The 10,147-nt window shown below is 44.9% G+C and overlaps 1 protein-coding gene across 1 annotated transcript in view; it reads right to left on the reverse strand.

Annotated features, from left to right (window-relative positions):
* Positions 1-8,793, reverse strand: part of SLC26A5 (solute carrier family 26 member 5) — a 34,649-nt gene extending 25,856 nt beyond the window's left edge. The window contains exons 1-2 of the mRNA XM_035549569.2: positions 8,620-8,793; positions 8,054-8,185 (exon numbers count right to left, since the gene is read on the reverse strand). The gene's annotated coding sequence lies outside the window, so the exon portion shown is untranslated. The remainder of the gene's footprint in view (positions 1-8,053; positions 8,186-8,619) is intronic.
* Positions 8,794-10,147: the final 1,354 nt, after the last annotated feature.

Genomic DNA, 10,147 nt, shown 5'->3' on the forward strand with positions numbered 1-10,147 from the left:
AAAAGATGAAAGTCTTTAATATCATCCACTATTTCCCCCCCCTCCTTTTTTTTATTCTCCAAAAGTGGACACAGGACAAGATGGATTGAGATGCTTGTGTTTACAACAGACAATCCACATTGTCCACAGAGCAGCTGCAGAGATGGAGAGAGTGGCAATTTGCGACTGGTTTCAGTGTCTCTCCAAGTAGTTGCTGGCTACCAATATGACTATTAGCCACTAGAGATATCGAGGGCTTGGAAATTCAGCCTTGTCCTTCACTCCCAACATGCTCAAGGAAGAGTGAAAATAGCTACTGTCATTCCCACGAGGACACAGCTTAACGCTATGACTTCTGAAACTCCCAGGCCTTCAACAAGGGAAGAGAAAGGAGATCTTCGGGTGTTTGTGAGGCCCAATTAACAGTGGAACACTGCTTTCGTTCAACCTTTGAACTTCACAGCAAGGAAAAAATTAATACTCTATTAAGAAACACTGCCATTAATCTTATCAGCCAGATAAAAGTTGAGCTAAAGTACTTAAAAGGTGCATGCAAAAGACTTAAGAGTTGCCAATTCTTTATCTGACTGATAAAGACCCGTTCTTGTCTTTACTGCTACTATCAAACTGAAGGTGTCAAAGGGAAAAAAAAAGTGAAGCAAACATCACTTTATAACACCATCATCAGTAATTAAGCACTTTCTCTTCCCAATCTTAGATGATAAAGCAGGGTTGTCAAGCCATCTACGCTGATTTGGAGACATGAAGAATAATGACCTGCCTGTTTTGAAAGAGCAGAAAGCCCTCCTTCTGGCAGCTAAGCACAGACTTGCTTTGGCAAAGCGTGGGCGGAAAGTACTAATACAGCACTATGCTAGAGGAATGCATCTGTGCTGGGGAACTCCAAGTTTGATTGTGAACTGCAAAGTCTAATGAATATTTAAGTATCTTTAGGTTTACAAATAACAGTGGACTGCCGTCAGCCAGAAGGCTGGTGGAAACATACACTCACACTACATAAAATGTGTTCCACCAAATGTACACTGAAAACCAGAGCTATTGCAAGGTCTGAAGAGGCTAGGCACACAACTGAGGCAATTTTAATAACCACAACTTCCCACATTTCTTTCTTCTCTCTGGCCTCATTCCACAGTGCCCTATGCTCTTCTACTTATCTTCAGCAATTATAAAATGATAGCAAGCTGGAATAGAAGGTGTTTGTTTTGTTTTTTTTTTGAAAGCCACAAAGCAGATGTAAAATGACTGGGTGGGTCAATGAGCTCTCCTACTTTCCTTGGACTGTGCTTATCATCCTTCTTTCTCCTTCGCTACTCCCACTAAGTCCACTAACAAATAGATGGCTTGGAATTGTAGCCTTCGTATAAAGCTTCACAAACTAAGAAACAACTTGTGAACTGAACGGAATTTTCACTGTGTAGGTTGTAAGCTAAGAAATGCACTCTGGGAGACGCTCTGGTGAAACATTAAAAAAAAAATCAGGATTGTGAATCCCCATTCAGCCTTTAGACAGACAAAATTTCCCCTCTACTCCACATAAAAAGTCAAGATGGCTACATAAACTGTGCCAGGTACATGACAAAAGCTCCTCAGAGACGCAGAGGCAGGAGGGGGAGCCCAAATAACACCATTAGGCTACTCCCAGGCCCACGGCAGGAGCCATCAGCCCATCAAAGGCCCATCTCCACGCGCCCAGAGCAGCACGGGGTGACCAGCAATGGGGCCTGGCACGCTGCAGCCAGCTGTGGGTGTGGGAGCACCTGCGTATCTCTAGGGCTGCGAGCACGGAGGGTGGGCAGCTATCAGGAGCTGGGAAGTCGAGGGAGGACTGGGAGTCCAGCTATCAGGAGCTGGGAAGTCCAGGGAGGACTGGGAGTCCAGCTATCAGGAGCTGGGAAGTCCAGTCCATCCACATGTGTGCATGCGCAGCAACTGGGGGGGGACTTTGGGGTCCAGCTGCCAGCAAGTGGGGACAGTGGGATGCAGGAGCTAGCTACTGGACCCTGTGTGTCCGAGCCCAGCTGCCAGAGGGATCCACCTCCTACACAGATAAATTTATATATATATGTATGTCTTTATGCATGTTCTTGCTGTGGATCTCCATGCTGCTCTGCCAGGAAGGAAAAAGGATGAGAATATGTTGGTGCTGTCTGTCTAATCAGTGTGGCTGGCCAAATATATATAGAAATATGTAGTGTATGTGTGCTTTGTGTACCTGCTGGGAACACACCTTCAGCCTTGCCCCCGGTTGGATCTGGGGACACGGAGCAGCAGCAGCCTCACCTTCCTCAGGCTGATTCAGCATGACATTTCCTCTATCAAACTGATCATTTATCCACTGAAAAGAGCGTAACAACAACACATGAAGCACAGAGATCCTTGTCTCAGAAAATGGTAACAAATCAGACCTTTAAAAAGTTACGTAACTTACCCCTTAGGCATAAGGGGTATTTCATACTTCATGGCCCTTGACAAAAACACTTTAGCTTCTAATGATTTATTCCATGGACTAATGAATTTATTAAAGTATCTAATGTTCTCTCTTATCAAATAGCAATCTTGTGTTTGTTTTCAACAAGATAATGTTTTGGTAACCTGTTACACTGATTGAGCTGTTTAATCAGTTTCACATAAGACAAACACCTGAAGCACTTTGAGCAGCAAACACCAGTCTCCCTGCCAGTCAGATGCAGATAAGAGATGGCTTCTGTTTCCAGTGCAGACACTTTGATGTCCAAGAGAACCCACAGAAATATGATCATCCTTATTTGTACTTCTCGTGGCTTTGCTGTCCTTGCAAAGGTCATGGATGGTCTGAATCTGCCATACCCACCCCCCCCAGAATATTCCTTTTGATCTCCAGAAGCAGTAGCTAGAGACAGTGGAATCAGATAAGTTAATGAGAATGGTATCGTGGCCGATGACTGCTGTGTTGTACTCAAGCCAACTGATAAGGATGCGCAGCCCTTCATGTAGCTCAGGGCCAGGTAATCATTAGCTAGGTTCAGTTCCTCAGGGGAAATTCACTGCCAAAAACTTTATTAGAGCAGTCTTCATTCTAGCCATCCAGTTGCTGATCAGAGGAGAGAACATGAATCACGATCAAGCACGCACACCAAGCTAACCCAGAATCACTTTAACGGTCCATGTAACCTTAGTGCACTACTGACCTTCAGCTGAACGTTAGAAGTGTTCGTGGCACCTTTTATCCATCTTTTCCCAGCAAAGTGGAACAAGCGGACAGCAAACAAGTGCCTGACTGTGCAGAAGGAATAGTTACATGGTAAGCTTTCTTCAACGGAGAAGCCACCTACTGAGCCCTCCCAGTCTGCATCACAGACTGCTTCCTCAGCCCTGTTTACACACACCACCAGCCTCTCAACTGGCTGCATCAGGCTAAAAATAAACAAAAAAAAAAAGCAGAAGGTTGTTATTTATAACCAGATTAATTTCAGTGATCATATTTATAGTGCGAACCTCTGAAGCCATAGGGAAGCTGAAGGACAGCGAGCCACAGAATGTTAACAGGAAGAAATGACTGGGGTGGGAGGAGGGAAGAGGGGATTTAGAAGAGGATTATAAATTTATATCCCAGTTTCACTGCTGAAAACAAGGCATGAAGTAACTACTTTACTTAACTAATGAGAGGTTTTTAAATCTCTCCAAGGGTCCTCTAGGGAACCTCTTCCTAATCGTTTCAGAAAGGATTTGCCCCTCTGCAGAACAAGGTACACTGACTGTCATGCCTGAAGAAATTCCTGAAGGATTCTTGTTTGTGAAAAAGCCAAAGAGCTTCACATAGGGCAGATATTGTCTGAGAAAGCAGTAATAACTCTTTAATCAAGCTGCAACTCTCCTGCTAGTTTTGAGAGAGAAGTTCTACTTCTCCATGTGAGGCTCTGTGTTTGGAAGAAACAGCTCTTTGACAGCTACTTCCTAACACCCATTTTCTGGGTATGCCTTTTGTGCAATAGGTATCAAATTAAATCCTACAAAAGCAGCGAGTAGGACTTGACCTGTGACATACCCTGCCCGTGTTTATGCAACTGCTACTTGGCTAAGATTAGGTTATCCAGGCGATAGCGTCTTCCTGTCTCCTATGTACTTAAGGGTGTTGCCTCATGCTCTGAAGGTGATTGCCAGCCAGTGGAAATTACTTTCTTCGACATCTTGACGCCAAGGTTATGCAGGAAGGCCACAAGCATGCAGTGGCCAGTACTGCTTTTCCTTGAAATGTTTAAAATTCACAGTAAGCAAAATGAACCTGTAACAGAAGCTTCTCAGGTTAAACAACAAGTTGTTCCTTTATTTGCACTCACTGTATGCCTTCGCTTTTCTTCTGTGGCTGATACGATAACTCACAGAAAGAGAAGTGTGTGTCTAGCACTCCTTGGGAGCTTAAATACCAGCTGCCACTCACTAAGTGTGCCGAAGGGAGTAGTTACATGATGCACTTTCCTCAGCGGAGGAGCCGCCTAATGAGTCCTCCTCCTCTATGTCACAGTCTGCTTCCTCAACCCCGCAGTGACAGCTCTGTGCCTGCTCTTTGCTACACAAGCTAAAACCACTTATCTTTACCCAGCTAAAGAAACGGCTCCACAACCCCAACGGTGCAATTACGAAGGACAACATCCCGAAATTGCTTTGGACCGACTCCAGTTATTGGTTTGCACCGAACACTTTCCTATGTTGAAGGTTTACAGTAAAGAGTACAGGACTGATGAAACAGCCTGCCAGGCTCATGCCCTCACAGTTGTACTTTAACCCGACAAGGCCACTGAAGCACCAGATTTTCAGCCGTGTTGGTGAGGTCTTCATAAATTGGTGCCATTTATTTGGTAGAGCTGAAGATATGTATATTCTGAGGAGAGCTGTAAGAGAGTAGTGGTGCCCATCACTCAAGCGAGCAGCAAAGCCAGGAGACCACCTACCAAAACCTCATCTATGCCAGATTCATAAAGATATAAGTAAAACTTACTTTAAACAGGACTGCAGGGACAAAGAAGAGTTCTCCAACTGACTCCTAGAATGAATAGGTTCTTTCAACAGCTAACACAAACAGGGTGCAACGACCAAAGAACTGAAAGAGCAACAAGGGTGCCTGGGCCGCGGATCATCAAATGAAATGAAGTTCTTTGAGTTATTTTCCTGGTCTGACAACTTCTTGCAAGAAGCTCCTTTCCTCAGAAACGCACATACAAAGGGCTCGGGTCAGCTATGTGGACACAAGCACAGCAGGATCTGCAGCACTGCAACGCCATATTGGAAAAGATCGCAAGCATCAATTTTAAACATGAAACTGGAAAAGAAAACATAGAAACACACACTACAGAACCGAAACCAACCGGCCAAGAAGTACAGTGCAAAATTTCAAGTTGAACTTTGAAACAGACCAGAAGATAAAGAAATATTAAAACTGAAACAAATGGGGAGGGCTTATAAAACAGCATTGCAGTCAAAACCGTGTAGCAATGGCACCTTTCTAGTAAATGGGAGAGGCAAGGTTAAACCCTAATGTGCTGAAGAGGTAACTGAACTCAGGTTTCCATTTCTCTGGAAAAGGAGTTCAACCATGCTGTGCCATAAAGGTATGACAGCAGCAGCAAAACTTCAGCATTTAAAGAAGGCATTACAGATGCCAGCATCTATGAAAAAGACCTGTGGTTTTGTTCCAGACATGCCTGAGCTCAGCAGAGCTCCTGCCACAACAGGAGCAGGCAGCGTTCCCCGACAGGCACCTTGGAATAGTGACGCAAGTTTTCTCCTGTGTGGTATATTATGTTTTGAATTCTGCTCCATGAACACCAGCTGCCCAAAATTCAAATTTTGTAATGCCTAGCCACCTTACCTTAACCTGATTGGAAAGTTCTGCCCATGCTTTAGTTATGGGAGATTATATGAGAAGCTCCCGAAAGCCACAGCCCTGTCTCAGACCCTGATTTCCATAAAATGAATGAAAATGAGCAATCTGACATTAGCTCTAGTCCAGTCTGGGTGTCAGAATCTCAGGTTTTAGACTATTAAAATATATTAATTAGTTGAAAAAAAAAAAAAAAACAAAACACCACAAAGAACCCAAACAAAATTGGACATACACAAAGGTAGGCAAAAGTTAAAGCAGAGCAGCAAAACTTGATCCACCACCTGTGCAAAACTGGTAAGAAATCTTCAGTGAAGGCTGAAGAAACAGAGACACCACCTAGGCACTGAAAATACCCACTCATTGTCAAAAACCTCCCAAAATGGCAATCACGCTATTGTTTGTCACATGGAAGGTCCTCCCAGCCTGCTACAGCACAAAACAAAAGAAACCATTAATGCAAATCTTTAGGAAAGGTAACCCAGGTTCCCACAGAGGCCAGTTATTCGTATATGGACTTTTATGATCATTAATAAAAATCAAGATCTGATTGACGTAACTGATCTTGCAGGACAACATTATGCTGCTTAACACGTCTAGAGAAGGAAACCTCAGGATAAAGAAGGCATTTAATTCTCTAAACTTAACTGCAAAATAATAGTTTGATTTGAGTGTGAGAAGTTTAACTTCAGCGTAGACTTCTTGTGCTAAAAGTTATAGATCTACCAACCCACGAGACAATAAAACACAGGCTTTAGAAGAACAGTTCTTATGGAAAAGTCTATCAGTTCATCAGTTTCAGAAGGAAGTGAATGCTGGTCGCAGGGAAACGCATGACACACCAGAAGACCCTCGTGTAAAGCTATTTGAAAAAGTGTGACTGGCATGAAGAAACGAGGGAACTCATGACAGCTACTGAATCTTGAGTAATAAAGTAAAGCAACCTGTTTCCATGCTGGAAGGAAGATGGCATAATTAGTAGATTGGCACGAAAGACCTTATGTGCCACTGTTACTCCAGAGGAAGAAGAGGCAGCTGATATAACACATGCTATTCCTAGGAATTTTGTATACTCCGATTTAATCATCAAATTGACATCTCCTAGACACGCACAGATAGAGTGTCATTGTCATTTCATTATTCTTTGAGGTCCATTGTCTTTCTGTTATCCAGCTGAAGTTCTGATGCTACAGAAGTTGCTAGGAAAGTTACTCTAATGTAAATACTTCAGTCGCACTGCATTCAAACTGGGGACATGGGGACAATGACACATTAAGCCTTGATAACTGCCTACTAAATAAACCAGACACAGTTTGTGCCTCAGTATTTCCCCAAATTATTCTGGTTGCAGCCTGTCAAGTTTACAGCATGATTTATAGCTGCTACTGCTTCACTGAGGGCTGTGACCCCTAGTTCAGTAACAACTAGAGTAACCAATGCTAGCGCCGAGTAGCTCTTTAGCCATTACATTTCAGAGATGTTTGGCAGTGCATTGCGGGACAATCAGTAAAGCAGCTTAGTTCAGAAACACTGCTAAAATCAGTACTGGAACCTCTACCACATGTCCCGAGAATACCTGGAATTGCCATAAACCAACTATTTCAAAATATGATTACTATCACTTGAGGAAGGCCAATGCTAGAGTTGATCTCCACAGAGTTAATTCAGTGCAAGTAACCCACATGTACTTGCTGTCTGAAGCTGTACAGGTAAGGGGATTAATTGTACCATTTCTACAGCGGCTAATAAAGTACCATATGATTTATGTTATGGAATTTTCATAAGTAAAAGATGTCTATTACCTAGAATATATTGTATTGCACATTTAGGAGAAAAAGCTTTGAAACTCTCTGGAAATTTTGCTTTCCTTTTGTGAAAACTTTGGAGAAAAAAAAGCCAGTGGCCAGGAGCTAATTCAGACTTGTCATTCTTCCCCATCCAAACTAATGCTGAGCGACTGGAATAGATATGAATGTACTTTCTGCTGAGTCATCACAAACTAAAGGTAGTAATAGCTAGGTTTTTAATGATTATTACTGACGGCATATCTCTGGATGCCAGCTGCAACAGCCACACGGGTATCTGAAATTTCAGAGCATCCTGAAGGCAGCTTTCAGCCCTCTTTCAACGTTCAGACACCAAAGTTTTGTAGAAAAGCAGTTCGTGCACCAGCACAACAAGTTTAAGCCTACTTACTTTCCTGGCTGGCGTTTCCAGTTGCTTTCACTGATCCCTTCTATGGAGTTCAGGACGTTCCCTCAGCTCGCAGACCACAAGTCGAAGAACACTGACACGGGGGGAGGCTCAGTCCTGTCCCTTGCCAGAACACTGCAAAAAGCACAGCTCAATCCTGTTATTTTTTTTTTTTTTGAAAGGTCTGGAAGATCTTCGGGTTGAAGCTAGCAAAGACGAAAGCAGTTATTACTTCTGCTTGGTACGTGACTGGGGCGGCTGCTCTGACCCCAACAGCCCGCAGCTCAGCATCGTAGGGTTGAAAGCATTAGATGAGGAAATGACTGATCTCTCAACCCTCTTCTGCTCCTGGGGACACCCCCTCAGGATAGACACCCCTCTCTCAGGAAGGGACACCCCCCTCAGAAGGAACCCCCCTCAGGAGGGGACACCCCCTCAGGACGGGGACCCCTCTTTCAGGAGGGAACACAACCCCCTCAGGACGGCCCCCTCTCTCAGGAGGAACCCCCTTTCCCACCTCAGGAGGCCCGGCCAGCCCCCCCCGGTGAGCCCAGCCGCCCTCCGCTCACCTCCAGCCGCTGCCTCCCTCCAGCCGCTGCCTCCCTCTGGCGGTGCCCCAGCCTCCCCACCGCCGCCGCCGCCGCCGCCCCTCCACTCCCAAGGTGAGCGCCGGGGGCGCGGGCAGGGTATAGTGAGGGGAGGGGAGGGGAGGGGGGGCGGCCCCGCCCGCTCCGTCAGCCGGTCGCGGGCGCGGCTGGGACTCGTAGTCCGCGGTCCCCATGCCCCCGCCGGGCGAGCGCTGGCCGCCGCCTACAAATCCCAGCATGCCGCGGGGCTGGCGAGTGCCCATGGCTGGGGGAGTGGCCGCCGCCGTCGCCTCAGCACGGCAGGGAGCGGGAAGGGGCGGCGGGGCTGAGGGGACGCCAGCCCCCGACACCCGCTCTTCCCCTTAAAAAAGAATTGTAGAACCCGGTGTTCACTGAGTTGCATTATTTTGGAAACCTTAAAGTGACTCCTTGGCATTGTAGCCCTGGCTAGAGGTTTTTTTTAGTAACTTAAATAAAATTTAAAATCAAACAAATACAGTACTTTCAGTGTTGTCAAACAGAACTTTCAAAAATAAACGTTTCCAAAGCTGCATTTTAAGTAAGTGGTTTGTTATAACCGGGCTTCTCCCCAGCAGGGTATAACATTTTGGTATTTTGAAAGAAAAAAACAATTTCAGAGTAATTTATTGACAACTTGCCACAGACTTGGTGTAGAGTGGTGCTGGGTTCCAGTGTTTTATACAGAACTGGGTAAATGGAGTTACTTTGGGAATGACATCTTTCTGATACAGGTTTATTTATCCAGATTTTTATTATTATTATTATTTCTTCTGGATTTTGGCATCTGTACCTTGTATGAGAAAGGAGGTGTGCTCAGCTTAGGGAGGTGTTGCATCCCCTTTGGTGTACTGAAATTCTGGATTGCTTTATTACCATTAAAGCACATATTGCAGTAACATACTATGGATAGAGCTGTGCTTGTGCATGCTGAACGAAGAGGAGGAAAAGGGGAAGCCTTAAAACAAACATGGGAATAGCAGCGTAAAGATTTCCTGCTAGAAAATCCACAAAGTTATAAATCATTTTTAATTTTACAGTAATCCGCAGTGGGAATTACGTTAAACTAATTGTGTCAATAGTTGCATTTAAATACATGAAATAAAGCTGGTTTTAATTTCTTGTGCACATTTTAGCATGACCCACGGGGAAGGTTAATAGTTCTTTTTATTGCTTTTTCCAGCATTGTCTAAAATGGTACAAGATGCTTCAGTACTTCAGCTCCGAGAGAAGGGCAGGGATTAATATAGTGCTGAACGCAGTAGAAGCAAGATGAAAAGAGGATTTGGGGTCAAAACACAGAATGGGAGGAGAAGTTAGTGCAGAATAAACAATACGGACAATTGGAGAGGCCAAAAAAAATTCCTGCGGAGGATAGCTGTGGGCAACCCGTCACTGGTGCACACACCACCCGAGCTGTGTGATGACAGGGCCCCAGCGTGAGCTTCGAGGGCTCCTCAGGCCCACGGGCTCTGGAGCAGCAGGAGCCATT

The sequence above is a fragment of the Cygnus atratus genome, chromosome 1, assembly GCF_013377495.2.
Source record: "Cygnus atratus isolate AKBS03 ecotype Queensland, Australia chromosome 1, CAtr_DNAZoo_HiC_assembly, whole genome shotgun sequence".
In the NCBI taxonomy this organism is placed as follows: Eukaryota; Metazoa; Chordata; class Aves; order Anseriformes; family Anatidae; genus Cygnus; species Cygnus atratus.